Source organism: Leucoraja erinacea, chromosome 22 (genome assembly GCF_028641065.1).
Source record: "Leucoraja erinacea ecotype New England chromosome 22, Leri_hhj_1, whole genome shotgun sequence".
Taxonomy (NCBI): Eukaryota; Metazoa; Chordata; class Chondrichthyes; order Rajiformes; family Rajidae; genus Leucoraja; species Leucoraja erinaceus.
The window spans coordinates 7274861-7290047 of NC_073398.1; positions in this window are offsets into that span (position 1 = coordinate 7274861).

Consider the following 15187-nt stretch of genomic DNA (forward strand, 5'->3'; position numbering starts at 1 on the left):
CGGTCTACACGGCCGTTGCCACGGCAACGTGATCCCCCACCCTCATCCTCCCCTCATCCCCCCCCCCCGGGGGTAAGGGGACCCTCCACCCTCACCACAACCCCCCCCCCCCCCCCCCCCATGGCGACATGACCCTCACCACATCCCCCCCATGGTGACATGGCCCTCACCACATCCCCCCCCCATGGCGACATGGCCCTCCCTCAGCCCCCAATGTTAAGGGGCAACCCTCACCCTCACCCTCAGCCAGTGTAGGGGGACCTCTCCATCCTCAGCTAGTGTAAGGGCAGGTGTTTTGAGGCAGCAGTGACAGTGGCACAGCGGTAGAGTTGCTGCCTTACACATTACAGCGCCAGGCACCCGGGTTCGATCCTGACTATGGATGCTGTCTGCACGGAGTTTGCATGTTTTCCTTTTAAACGTGCGGGCTTTCTCCAGGTCCACTGGTGTCATCCCACCCTCCAAAGATGTACAGGTTTGTAGGTTAATTCACTTTGATGAATTGTCCCTCATGTGTAGCAAAGCGCTGGTCAGCACTGATATGGTGGGTTGAAGGGCCCGTTTCCAAGCTGTATCTCTGAGTCTAAAAGTCTAAAGATAAAGAGATAAAATTGGAAAATTCAATGTTCATACTGTAGGGTTGTAAGCTACTCAAACAGAATAGGAGGTCCAGGACAGAAAGGTAGGAATGGGAAGGAAAGTTAAAATAGTGGGCAACTGAGAGATCCAATAGGTCCTGGCGGTCCGAGCGCAAGCATTCAGCGAAGTGGTCGCCAGATCATAGACACTTAAGTCCCGCCGATGTACAGGAGGGCCACATCAGTGGCAGCTGATGCAGTAGATGAGGGTGGAGGGGGTGCACCTGAAACTCTGCCTCAGCTTGTGTCCCTGGATGTTGGCGATGGATGTGCTATAGGGACAGGCGTTACATCTCCTGCAGTTGTAGGGGAGAGTTACTGGGGAGGGGGTTGGTTTGGGTGGGAGGAGATGGGTGAACCAAGGAGTTGTGCAGGGAGGCGGAAAGGGGCAGACATGGGAAGATGTGGCTAGTAGTGGGATCACTTTGGAGGTGCCAGGGAAATGCAGAGGTGGGGTGAAAGGTGAGGACCGGGGGAACTCTGTTTGTAGTGAGAGGGAGCAAGAGCAGAACTACGAGACACGTGGCCTGATCTTGTGGCCATGCCGCCCGCCCAAAGAATCGTCGGTCGACGGGACGTGCTCGAAGGCTCGGTGGTAGCTGGGACTCGTCTGAAGGTTCGTCGGTCTTCGGGATCGGTAGTCCGCCCGAAGGCTCGTCAGGGCCCGCCTGAAGGCTCGGAGATCAGCAGGACCGGTAACCCACCCAAGGCCTCGTTGGACAGCTTAACTGGGAGGGAGCTGGAGGCATCTTGAGATAATGTCTACAGCTCCTTCAATATAGGCTGCAGGAGGCACCCTGGGACACAAAGATGGTCGGGCGAGGAAAGGAGAGGGACATCAGTCTGTAAGAGCAGCTCAAGTGTGTGGGCTGACTGAACTTTGGACTTTGAATAATGGCACCAAACATGGCTGCTCCCACATGTGTGATATATGCAACAAGAATTTCACTGTGCAGTTGCATAAGCGAAAAAATAAAGCACTATTGAACAGATGGGGATGAGGTGGGGGGGGGGAAATCACGTTTACTAAGGAGGACATCTCGTATCTCGGATGTTCTAGAATGGAAACTCGCATCTAAGGAGCAGATACGGCTGAGACAAAGGAATTGAGAGTAGGGAAAACGTCTTTGCAAGAGGCAGGGTGAGAGGAAGTGTCCAGATAACTCCAGCCCATTGTGTTCTTTCGTGTATTAAACAGCATCTGCTGTTCTGTGCTTCTACAAATAAAACCATCATGTGCTTATATGGATCATGAGCGAAAAGATGATCCTAATGGGAAAGGATGCTTTTTTGTTATTAGTGTAGAAAATAAATCGATAACTGAACTGAAAAATTGTCAGCATCTTCAAAAGTGACTCAGAATAGTTTGAAAATGGTGCATTAACAATATTGGTATTAAATATCTTCATCCAGCAAGCGGTCCATCTATATGCTCATTAAACAGAATAGATGGAGGAGCAATATCAGTTTTAATCTTCCTCACTTAGCCATGCATCATAGCACCTCTTAAAGTTATAAGCGGTTCCTGATTATATGCTGTATAAATCATATCAACCATAGCTTTCCATAAAAAGCTTTCAAATTTAAAACCTAGAGTATGACTTCAGTTTAGGTGTAATAAAATGAACTCTATTTACTAACTCTGCAGTCCGTATCCTCCCCTTTGTTCTACCTATTGTACTTGAGTTTGAACTGATTATATTTATGTGTAGTACAATCTGATCTGTTTTGGATAGCATGTAAAACAAATCACTTCACGGTACCTCGGTACATGTGTGACAATAATAACCTTAACCCTAAACTTAAACCTCCAATCATATAATGAGCTGCCATATAAATTTACAATTTAATAACATTTAATCGAGAACATTGGCTTCCTCTCAACACTAATCCCCAAATTTTAGGTGGAAATTAAAGAGGACCAGATATTATTTTGCTGGGATTTCTTTCGAATATTCATTCCTCAACCAATATCATATGAACATATAGTTGGTAATGATGACATTATTGTCTTCTGAAACTTTAGTTCTAAATTACTTGAGCAAAACACAAAGTGTTGGAGGAACTCAGCGGGTCAGCAGCATCTGTGGAGGGAATGGACAGATGATGTTTTGGGTTAGAATCCTACTTCAGAATCGACCTTTCGGGTCAGGACCTTTCTAGAGATAGGCCCAATAACTTAAGATAGACACAAAATGCTGGAGAAACTCAGCGGGACAGGCAGCATTTCTGGATAGAAGAAGTGGGTGATGTTTTGGATTGAGACCTTTCTTCAGACTAAGTACGGTTAAAGTTTTGAAATGAACCATAGTAACAGCCCTTTACAATTCTTTCCAGAATGTAGTAACCGGTCTCTCAATTCCAATATAAAGCTCTATTTATATGGCACAGCAATAGCCCACTGCATTAAAATGTCTAATTAGTAACACAATAAGCCTTGTTAGACCTTCACACACATCTGGTCATATGCGAGTTTAAATGTCAAGAATATTTTGGTTGAGAATTATCAGATGAATTTCTTTCCTGGCAAAACTTTAAACTAAACTAAAATTAACTGACATTTCTCTACTTCTGTGATGAAGCATCTGTTTAAATATGTAAACTGTTTTGTTGAGCTACAAACAAACCATTGCTTAAATCCCAAAAGATCAATAGAGACAAAGATCTTTCATTCTATAATTCATCAAAATGCGATATGGCTAATGGACACGCCAGATTTATTGTTTGGCAGACACAAGGAACTGCAGATGCTGGAATCCTCAGCAAAAAACTCGAAGTGCTGGAGTAACTCAACAGGTCAGGCAGCATCTCTGGACAATATGGATAAGTGATGGTTTGGGCCAGGACCCTTCTTCACATTGATGCACTAGACTAAGTGGGACCCGTTGGGTTCCATGTTCACACGAGAGAGCTGGTCCCTGAACACAATATTCCATCTCTCCATCAATTCCAATATTGGTGGCCGGGGGGGGGACTTTCTGAAGCACTAGTATTGGTGTTGTGGGCTGAAGGGACTGGTTTCCAGAGGGCTAGTATGGACATTGTGGGCCGAATGGATTCTTGGGCTGGCAGTTCAGTCACTCAGGCCTGGTGGGCTGGCAGCTCAGTCACTCAGGCCTGGTGGGCTGGCAGCTCAGTCACTCAGGCCTGGTGGGCTGGCAGCTCAGTCACTCAGGCCTGGTGGGCTGGCAGCTCAGTCACTCAGGCCTGGTGGGCTGGCAGCTCAGTCACTCAGGCCTGGTGGGCTGGCAGCTCAGTCACTCAGTCCTGGTGGGCTGGCAGCTCAGTCACTCAGGGCTGGTGGGCTGGCAGCTCAGTCACTCAGGGCTGGTGGGCTGGCAGCTCAGTCACTCAGGGCTGGTGGGCTGGCAGCTCAGTCACTCAGGGCTGGTGGGCTGGCAGCTCAGTCACTCAGGGCTGGTGGGCTGGCAGTTCATTCACTCAGGGCTGGTGGGCTGGCAGTTCATTCACTCAATTTTATAGCATTTCAAGCATAGTGCAGGCCACCACGTTCAATTTCATAGCATTTCAAGCAGAGTGCAGGCCACCACATTCTATTTCATAGCATTTCAAGCAGAGTGCAGGCCACCACATTCAATTTTGCAGTATTTCAAGCAGAGTGCAGGCCACCACATTCAATTTCACAGCTTTTCAAGCAGAATGCAGGCCACCACATTCCATTTTGCAGCATTTCAAGTAGAGTGCAGGCCACCACATTCAATTTCATAGCATTTCAAGCAGAGTTCAGGCCACCACATTCAATTTCATAGCATTTCAAGCAGAGTACAGGCCACCACATTCAATTTCATAGCATTTCATGCAGAGTGCAGGCCACCACGTTCAATTTCATAGCATTTCAAGCAGAGTGCATGCCACCAAATTGCCAAACAACTCATTGCATTGTCATTAAGGGCTAACAAATCATTTATTGCAAGCACATTGCAGACTCACAGTTCAGCTTAGAATGACAGTTGGCTCACAGTTCAGCTTAGAATGACAGAGGCCTCTCCCTCGTGATCTTCCAAAGAGACTGGCTCATGTCCAGGCATGCGGGGTTTTATAGTCCCTTCCCCTGGAAGGTGCGTTACCTTCATCATGGTGATTGACAGGCGAGAGGACCAATCAGCTGATCTCAAGATTTTTTAAACCTTCAGAACTTTTTTATTTTTCATCGATCGGAAAAATCACCGGGGCCACCTCAGCGGAGGAGGACTGTGAGTAAGAGTATCATAGTGATTTATAATAGCGTTTTTTCTAAAATCAATATACAGCGCAGACAGGAAGTGGTCAAGATGAGAATTTTAGTTACATAGCATGAACATCGGATTCTCCAATTTCAGGTAACAATTTTGGGTGCTGTCCGTGTGAAGTTTGCACATTCTCCCTGTGACCGTGCAGAGTTGCACAGAGGGTGGTTGGTGCCTGCAAAGTCCCAGGGGTGATGATGGACGCAGATATGATAGTGGCTTTTAGGAGGCATTTGGATAGGCACATGGATATGCCATAGTGAGTGTATGGAATGAGCTGGCAGAGGAGGTAGTTGAGGCAGGTTCTATAACAATATTTAAAAGACATTAAGTATATATGGATAGGAAAGATTTAAAGGAATATGAGCTAAACATGGGCAGGTGGGCCTAGTGTAAATGGGACATGTTGGTCGGCATGGGCAAGTTGGGTCGAAGGACCATTTTCTGTGGCGTATGACTATAACTCTATCTGCAGGGAATGAAGAGATACAGATCACATGCAGGCTGAGGTGATTCATTTACCTTGGCATCAACTTCAGCATAGACAATGGGGTGGGAGATTGCAACCTTCACATGGTCCGCCCTGTTTCGTTGAATGCAATCAACCTGGTGTGCACAATCAAATAAGATTAAATAGAACAAGTTGTCGTACAAATTTATGCTGTGCACGCCATACGCAAGACGAAGAGCGTAGATATTGTGGCCAAAGGGCCTGTTCCTGTACTGTACTGTTCTATGTTCTGTGTAACTGTTTTAGCCAGGCTACCATTCACCTGGCAGTTACCCAGTTGAGTCTGAACAGATGATTAAATACCTCCCCAATTCCCTTCCAAGTTGCAAAGGTTTGCTGAAAAACATTCATTTTTTAATGAAAAAAGAAATGATGCTGATGACAATTGATTGATACAACTCCTCTTGTTTGTCCCATCCTAATTCTGTTCATTTATGGCAGGCCATAAACTGGTTGATTTATAATGTAGGAAGGAACTACATAGCTGGTTTACACTAAAGATAGACACAAAATGCTGGAGTAACTCAGCAGGTCAGGCAGCATCTCTGGAGAAAAGGAATAGGTTTTCTCCAGAGATGCTACCTGATCCGCTGGTTGATTTGTAGATTTATTGAGGATCATCCATTATGATTCAACTCTTCTTCATGGTCACCCATCCATGTTCTCCAGACCCTCTGGGTTACACCAGCACTTTGTCTTTTTTATTCACCATTTGTGCTTTGTGAGGACAGGGGGATTACAATGAGGTGCAGAGTAGGGGTTGGAGGGGGAAAAAGGATATTTGAATTCTTTAAAAATATTGCTGTAATTTATCATTCTCAAGTCCCAATGTAAAACACAAAACTTTTGAAACTGAAAAAAAATCAGCCTGCTATTTTTGCACATTCGTAACTATTCCAATTTTGACACTGAACATTGGTACTGATTATCTTGTTTAAATAAAAAGCAGCATATCTATGGAACTTGCGTCACTTGTTGATGTGGAAATTATAAATATAGAATGTGAAGCATCCACTTCATAGAGCCTATGACAGCAAACAAATACTCTGACCCATTTCAGAGGAATATTGATAGCTCTGTTGCTTTCTTTAGTCAGGCAAGACTGATGTCTGTATTTCATTCCGCTGAACATCAAGTCTTTGGTGAACTTTTGCTTTCTCAAACACAAGGGTTCATTATCCGAGTCTCCGAATATAAGGGCATTGTAATGGGAATGAGCATATGAACAAGTTATCACTGAGGAAATGATAACATCAATTTAAAATGAGAAATGACTTGAAAAAAATATTTATTTGAATCTATATTTCTGCACAATATAGATTTGCCTGGCACTGACCCAATGAAGTTCAACACTAGTCACACGAGACTGCAGAGACTGGAATTTTGAGCAAAACACAAAGTGCTGGAGGAAATCAGCGGGACAGGCAACATATTTAGAGATTTAGACTTTAAAGATACTGTGCGGAAAGAGGCCCTTCTGTTAGCTTCCACCTGCGATCACCTCGCACTAACACTATCCTGCACACTAGGGTCAATTTTACAACTTATCAAAGCCAATTAACCAAGCTAAACGGAGCGTGAAAGGAAACCGGAGCATCTGGTTAAAAACCACGAGGTCACAGAGAGAACATACAAACTCCGTACAGACAGCACCCGTAGTCAGGATTGAACCCGGGTCTTCGGCGCCGTAAAGCAGCAACTTTACTGCCGTGCCGCCCTGACGGGAATGTGAAGAGAATGGACCGATGACGTTTCAGGTCAAGACCCTTCTTCAGATCTAATCTGAAATGTTGAAATTTGAATGGAGACACACAAGATTGTGTGTGCTAGAATCTGGAACCCAAAATGAACTTGTGGAGAAACTCAGCAGGTCCACAATGTCTGTGCCCAACATGATGCCAGGTTCTCCTCTGCCTGCATGTGATCCATTACCCTCAATTTCTTAAATACCACTATTGTACCTGCCTCCACCACCACGAGCCTTGGCAACGTGGTCCAGTTTTGTGGTGTCAATATTACCAACAATCTGTTGTGGACCAACCACATTGAAGAGACAATCAAGAAGGTACACCAACACCTCCACTTACTTTGGAGTCTGAGGAAATTCAGCATGTTTTCAATAACTCCTACAGACTTCTGCAGAGGCACCATAGACAATAGACAATAGGTACAGGAGTAGGCCATTCGGCCCTTTGAGCCAGCACCGCCATTCAATGTGATCATGGCTGATCATCCCCAATCAGTGCCTGCCTTCTCCCCATATCCTCTGACTCCGCTATTTTTAAGAGCCCTATCTAGCTCTCTTGAAAGCATCCAGAGAACCTACCTCCACCGCCCTCTGAGGTAGAGAATTCCACAGACTCACAACTCTCTGTGAGAAAAAGTGTTTCCTCATCTCCGTTCTAAATGGCTTACTCCTTATTCTTAAATTGTGGCCTGTGGCCCCTGGTTCTGGACTCCCCCAACATCGGGAACATGTTTCCTGCATCTAGCGTGTCCAAACCCTTAACAATCTTATATGTTTCAATGAGATAACCTCTCATCCTTCTAAACTCCAGAGTGTACAAGCCCAGCTGCTCCATTCTCTCAGCATATGACAGTCCCGCCATCCCGGGAATCAACCTTGTAGAAAGCATAACTGCTTAGTTTGGGGACAGCTCAGCCCAAGAAATTGCAGAGAGTTGTAGGTGAAGCCCAGTTCATTACACAGACCAGACTCCCCACAATTGTCTCAATCTTCACTTCATGCTGCCTCGGGAAATCAGCCAACATAATCAAAGACTTTTCCCACCCTGGTCATTCCCCACTCTTCTCCCCACACCCATCGAGCAGAGGATACTGAAGCTTGAAAGCGTGCACCCACAGACTTTGGAACAGCTTCTTCCCCTCTGTTATCAGGCTTCTGAATTTCTTCCATACTGTCTGATTCACCTCTACCCGATTGCGGTCATTGGAATTTGTCTCTGGAACTCATGCGCTACAATGCTGGAAACTATATTCTGCACTTTGTAGCTTCCCCTTTGCTTTACCTATTGCATTTGAGTTTGGCTTAACTGTATTTATGTACAGTATTATCTGGTTTGATTGGATAGCGTGCAATACAAGGCTTTTCACTGTACCTCGGTACACTTGACAATAATAAAACTGAACCTTGCTGTTTCCAACCTGGGGAATCTACCCTATCTCTACTTTCTGACCATCTACCCTATCTCTACTTTTTATATACTCTTTATATAATTTTATATACTTACAACAACAGTACGTGTGCGTGGCACATTCTACCAACCTACTTGACGCAGATGTGATGCAAGACCCCCAACAAATGTGCATGCATTCATCAGTACAAAAAATTAAAAGGAAATGCCCATTGTTGAAGAAAATTTCACGGTATAGATCAGTTTGCATGCACTGCTTTATCGCACTTGACTTTTAATGTTGGGTATATAATGTTCTATATAAATAACAATGTCCGTCATGGTTTAATTAAAGAAGAACTGAATGAGCAGGTAATTAGGTTGTTACCACAATTAATCATTTCCACCGCCACTTTAAATGCAACAGGGTAAAAACATTTGTTATTCTATTTGCTGAGTGTATTTGACATGAACAGTTCCACTTCATATCAGCGCCTTTCAGTCATCTCCTTAATAGGAAGCTATTCACGATTCTTTGGAAGCTTTGCAACCTTAGAAAATATACTGGATCCTTGACGTTTATCATTTCGGTATTCAATTAATAAAAACAAAAGTACTTTGAGTTGAAGACTGCAAGGAACTGCAACTTGTGATGAGGGACAGCACCTCATATTACGCTTGGGTAACCTACAATCCTGAACATTGAATTGCCCAATTTTAGTTAGCCTTGACAAAACACCCCTCCCTCCCGTTTCTTCCCCATTAACCAACCACCCCATCCTTTCTTTCCCCTCCCTTCACCTGAGCACTGGCTGATATTGCCCCAATCTTTCCCCCTCCACTTACATTCGTAAATAACTTCCACTTCGTCAAACCTCTAGCTTCATAATTTGCTACTCTTTTATCCTTTTGTTTCACACCTTGTGTGTGTTCATCATTGGCCTTTGTACAACCATCTGCCTATCAAAACCCACCCCTCTCACCAGTGTTCACTTATTATCTGCCACGCTTTGTCCTGCAGCACAGTAGCGCAGAGGTAGAGCCGCTGCCTCACAGCTCTAGAGACCTGGGTTCAATACTGGTCTAGGGTGCTGTCTGTGTAGTTCTCCCTGTGACTATGTGGGTTTCCTCCGGGTCCATTGGTTTCCTTCCACATCCCAAAGACGTGCGGGTTTTGGAGGTTAACTGGCCTGGATAAATTGTAGGGAGTAGATGAGAAAGTGGGATAACTGAGAACAAGGGTGAACAGATCAGTGTGGGCTCGATGGGCCGAAGGGCCTGTTTCCATGCTGTATCGCTTAACTGAAATCTCTTCAGTGCAATTCCGTTAATTCATAATGGCAAACTTCATTTAATTTGTCATTGTTAAACACTGTCTCATGTTTAAACGGAACACTGATACTGGCATTTACCGGCATGTAGGATGAATCACTGTGGCAACATTATTGTGTGAACATATCCACGTCACCTCGTGTTAGCTGTTCCCTTAAACAAAATCTTAATTGGGTCTGTGGGTTCAATCTACATGATGGAACACTTGCCATTTCCCCATTGCCTCCCATTAATTCCGATTTGTCACTCTTTCTCCCACTGGAGTAGGTGCGATCATGGTTAGCAGCATCTTGCCAACCTATTAACCCTGGGGCCAAATGTGCAATTTGGTTTCCAATTGATTTATTTTATGGAAAACACATTTTTCTGCTTTCAATGTGAGAGGCATTAAAAGTTTGTACAGAAGGGAAGCATACTTTATTTTTTAGCAGGTTTCTCATCCGATGCCATGTTAGGAAAAGTGAGTGATTGAAAGATACAACATGGAAACAGGCCCTTTTGCCCAACAAGTCCATGCTGACCATCGATCATCCCATTCACACTAGTTCGATGTTTCTCCACTCCCGACATACTTGGGGCATTTTACAGAGGCCAATATGGGGGCATAGTGAGGCAGGTGGTAGAGCTGCTGCCTCACAGCGCCAGAGACCCAAATTCAACCTTGACTTTGGGCGCTCTCTGTGTGCGGAGTTTGCACGTTCTCCCTGTGACCCAGTAGATTTCCTCTGAGTGCTCCGATTTCCTCCCACATCACAAAGACGTGTGGGTTTGTAGGTTAATTGACTGTCAATTGCCCCGAGTGTGAGAGGAATGGATGGCAAGATTGTACCACATAGAACTGGTGTGAACTGGTGATCGATGGTCAGTATGGACTCAGTGAGCTGAAGGGAATATTTCCATGCCGTTCCTTAAACAAAACTAAACCTCAAACCGACACGTCTGCATGATGTGAGAGGAAACTGGAGCATCCAGAAGAAATCCACGCGGTCACGGGGAGAAGTGCAAATTCCACACAAACAGCAGCCGAGGTCTGGATCGAACCTCGGTCTCAGACGTTGTGAGGCAGCAGCTCTATCAGCTGTGCCACTGCGACACTTGTTAAAGAACTAGCCAAGACTGCTCTCTCCACCAACCATGGACAAGTTCTGAGATAAAAATCGAGAACACAGATATAAACCTAATTTTAAACGCATACTTCTGTCGCTCTCCAAGGATTCTTCTGGGAAATCAATAACTCTAATGTGCTCACAATAGCATAATGGTGATTGCTAGTATTTCTGGTAGATAATGATGGTTGATGACACAGAAAAAGTGCCAATATTCGTCTATCCAAAATTGCGGACATAAATAGCTATAATTATATTAGAATCCTTTCAGCTAATATGCTGCAAGTAACCTTTGACACCTCTTTGGAGGGCAAGTGAGTCACCACTCACAGGGTGTTAAATCACTTATGGCATGTTAAGTGAAACCAAATGGGGGAGGTCCATCTTTGTGAACTGATATCTCAGTTCAAGCCATGGAATAAATTAACTACATCTCAATGCAAAGTCACAGAACCGTGTAGCACAGAAACAGGCCCTTTGGCCCACGCCGTCCATTCCAAACCAAGATGCCTCCTATCTAAGCTACCCTCATTTACAGAGTCTCTTTCAACAATGTTGTTGGGGATGTTTAAAGAGAAAAGCATGAATGCATACAGCCCCCAAAATATATATTTAAAAATAGCCCAAAGTGACCATTTCACTGAACAGGTGCTCGGTCCGCCAAGGCCTACTGGATCTCCCAGTTGCTAACCATTTTAACTCCCCTTCCCATTCCCGCACTGACCTTTCTGTCCTGGTTCTCCTCCATTGCCAGAGTGATGCCACGCACAAATTGGAGGAACAGCACCTCATGGTCCACTGGGTAGCTTACAACACAGCAGTGTGAACATTGAATTCTCCAAATGCAGGTAACTAACTTTCAAACACCCACCTCCCTTACCCCCTCTCCCCCCTCTTTTCGTTGTGCCCCACCTGGATTTACACCCGTTTCTTCCCTTCCCACCCCCTCCCCCCATCCCAACCTCCTTCTCCTTCCACCTGTATTCCTTCCTCTTTGGATGAGAATGTACAAGGCATGATTGGGAAGTTTGCAGATGACACTAAAGTGGGTGCTAACTTAGACAGTGGAGATGGTTACCATAATTTACAGAAGGATCTTGATCAGTTGGACAAGTGGACTAAGGAATGGTAAATGACGTTTAATGCAGATAAGTCTGTGGTGTGGCATTTTGGGAATTCAAACCAGAGCAGGACGTTCACAGTGAGTGGCGGTGCCCTGAGTATAGAAGTTGAGACATTATATTACAGTTGTACAAGACGTTGGTCAGGCTGCGTTTGGAGTATCGTGCTCAGTTTTATGGGCCTGTCCCACTTATGTGACTTTTTTGGTGACTACCGGCACCCGTCATAGGTCGTTGCAGGTTGGCAAAAATTTTCAACATGTTGAAAATCCGGCGACAACTAGAAAGACGCTACGGGCGACTGAGGAGACGACTCACGACCATCCAGGCAACACCCTGGCGACATGTGTGGCGCCTGTATGGTCGTGAGTAGTTGCCCAAAGAGTCGAACCTTGTTGTGGTTGCCGCTGGATTTTCAACATGTTGAAAATTTTCGGCGACCTGTAACGACTTATGACGTGTGCCGGGAGTCACCGAAAAAGTTGCGTAAGTGGGACAGGCCCATTAGTCACCCTGCTATTGGGAAGATGGTGTTAAGTTTGAAAGAGTGCAGTGATTATTGCAAGGATGTTGCCAGGACTTGAGAGCCTGAACCATAGGGAGAGGTTGGGTGGATTAGGACTTTATTCCTAGGAGTGCAGGACGAGGAAGGGTGATTTTATAGAGGTGTATAAGATTATGAGGGGAATAGGCAGACAACAATCTAGGGTAGGGGAGTCATGAGAACATTGTCCCTCAGGTTCCTATTAAATCTTTCCCTCCTCACCTTAAACCTATGTCCTCTGCTTCTCGATTCCCCTACTTTAGGTAAAAAGCTCTGTGCATTTATCCTTTATTCCTTTCATGATTTTATACACATTTATAAAACCATCCCTCATCCTCCTGCACTCCAAGGAATATAGTCCTTGCCTGCCCAACCTCTCCCTATAGCTCAGGCCCTCAAATCCTGGCACCAACCTCATCAATCTTCCCTGCACCATTTACAATACAATACAATACAATACAAATTTATTATCATTTGAGCCCCAGTGAGACTCAAACGAAATGTTGTTTCCACAGCCATACAAACAAAGACACTGTCTTACAGACATAAAGACACTGTCTTACTCCACGGTGCTAGGCCCCAACGACAGCCGAGACCCGACAGGGAAAAAGTCGGGTCTCCCGGACAGGGAAGAGATTTAAAACAGTTTCCCCCCCCCCCCCCCCCGCCCCCCACATTTACACATTTAAAAATACTATTAAAAAACAGCAAACACTACATTTAACTAGACAAAAAATAAAAAAAAGACAGACAGGCTGTAGGGGCCGCTGCAACGGGTGAGTCGCGCCGCCAAACATTTCCAGCTTAAAAACATCTTTCCTCTAACAGGATGACCAAAACTGCAATGGTGTATACAAAGAGATCTAATTTAAGGTATAGAAATAACATGCCCCCAACATTACTCTGAATATTGTACTTATCCAGAGAGTTCTGGCCCTTCCTCTTTTAAAGCCTTGTACACGAGGTACTCTTTTAGTTCAATTTCACTTTCATCTTTTAAACTTTTAGAAGTCTAAAAGAAAACTTTCAGGGCAGCACGGTGACGCAGTGGTAGAGATGCTGCCTCACAGCGCCAGAGTCCCGGATTCGATCCTGACTACGGGTGCTGTCTGTACAGAGTCTTAACATTCTCCCTGTGAACTGTGTAGGTTTTCTCCGGGTGTTCCGGTTTACTTCCACACTGTAAAGACGTCCAGGTTTGTAGGTTAATTGGCTTTGTATAATTGCAAATTGTCCCTAGTGTGTGTGGAAAAGTGTTAATGTACGGGGATCGCCAGTTGGTGCGGACACGGTGGGCCGAAGGGCCTGTTTCCGCACTGTATCTTTAAACTAAACTAAACTAAACTTGTAGGTAGACACAAAATGCCGGAGTAACTCACCGGGACAAGCAGCATCTCTGGAGAGAAGGAATGGGTGACGTTTCGGGTCGAGACCCTTCTTCAGAACTAAACTTATGCTGTGTTCAACGTTCGATTGCAACAACTAATAAACCTTGTGAGATCTGGCAACCACAAGGGTCACCTTGACCCAATTGCATCTGTCTATATTGAGTTAGTCACAAAGTGTGAAAATGAGTCATGAGAGACCTGAGATGTCATTGTCAAAGTTTGATTTATTGTGATTTTTTTTTGCCATGCGGTGGTGTTTAACTGGGAATCATGAGCCCATGTTATGATTCTAACATTGCTCTGAATATTTAGAGCATAGAAAAGCACAGGATAAGACACAAAGTGCTGGAGTAATTCAGTGGGTCAGGCAGCACCTCTGGAGAACATGGATAAGTGATGTTTTGGGTCGGGAACCTTCTTCAAACTGATTGTAGGGGGTGGGGGGGAAGAAAGCTGGAAGTAAGCAACAGCTCTGTCCACAGCTCCATGAACGTTTTGCAATACAAGTAGATAAAGCAGGAAAGAAGCATATGGTATGCGTGCCTTTGTTGGTTGGGGCATTCATTATAAGAGTCAAGGTCATATTGCAGCTTTATAGGACTTTGGTTAAACTGCATTTGGAGAATTGTGTGCAGTTCTGGTCACCCCAATACAGGAAGGATATGGAAGCTTTGGAGAGGGAGCAGAGAGGTTTATCAAAATTCTGTCTGGATTAAAATGTATCAATTATAAGGAGAGGTTAGGCAAACTTTGATTGTTTTCTTTGGAGCATCGGCGGCTGAGGGAAGGAGTGATAGAAGTATATAAAATGATGAAATGTTTTAGACATTCAGAACCTCTCTCTCAGGGTGGAAATAAAGGCATAGGTCTAAGATGAGAGGGACAAACTTTAAAAGAGATGTGCAGTTTTACACAGAGAATAGTGGGTGGCTGGAACCACCAAGGGTGGTGGTGGATGCATGTACGGCAGTGGGGTTTAAGAGGCTGTTGGATGGGCACTAGAATATACAGGGAATGGAGGGTTATGGATCAGGTGCAGGGAGAGAAGATTAGTTTAACCCGGTATCATGTTTGGTGCAGTCATTATGGGTTAATGGGTCTGTTCCTGCGCTGTGCTGTTAAATAGAAACATAGGAAATAGGTACAGGAGGAGGCCATTCACCCCT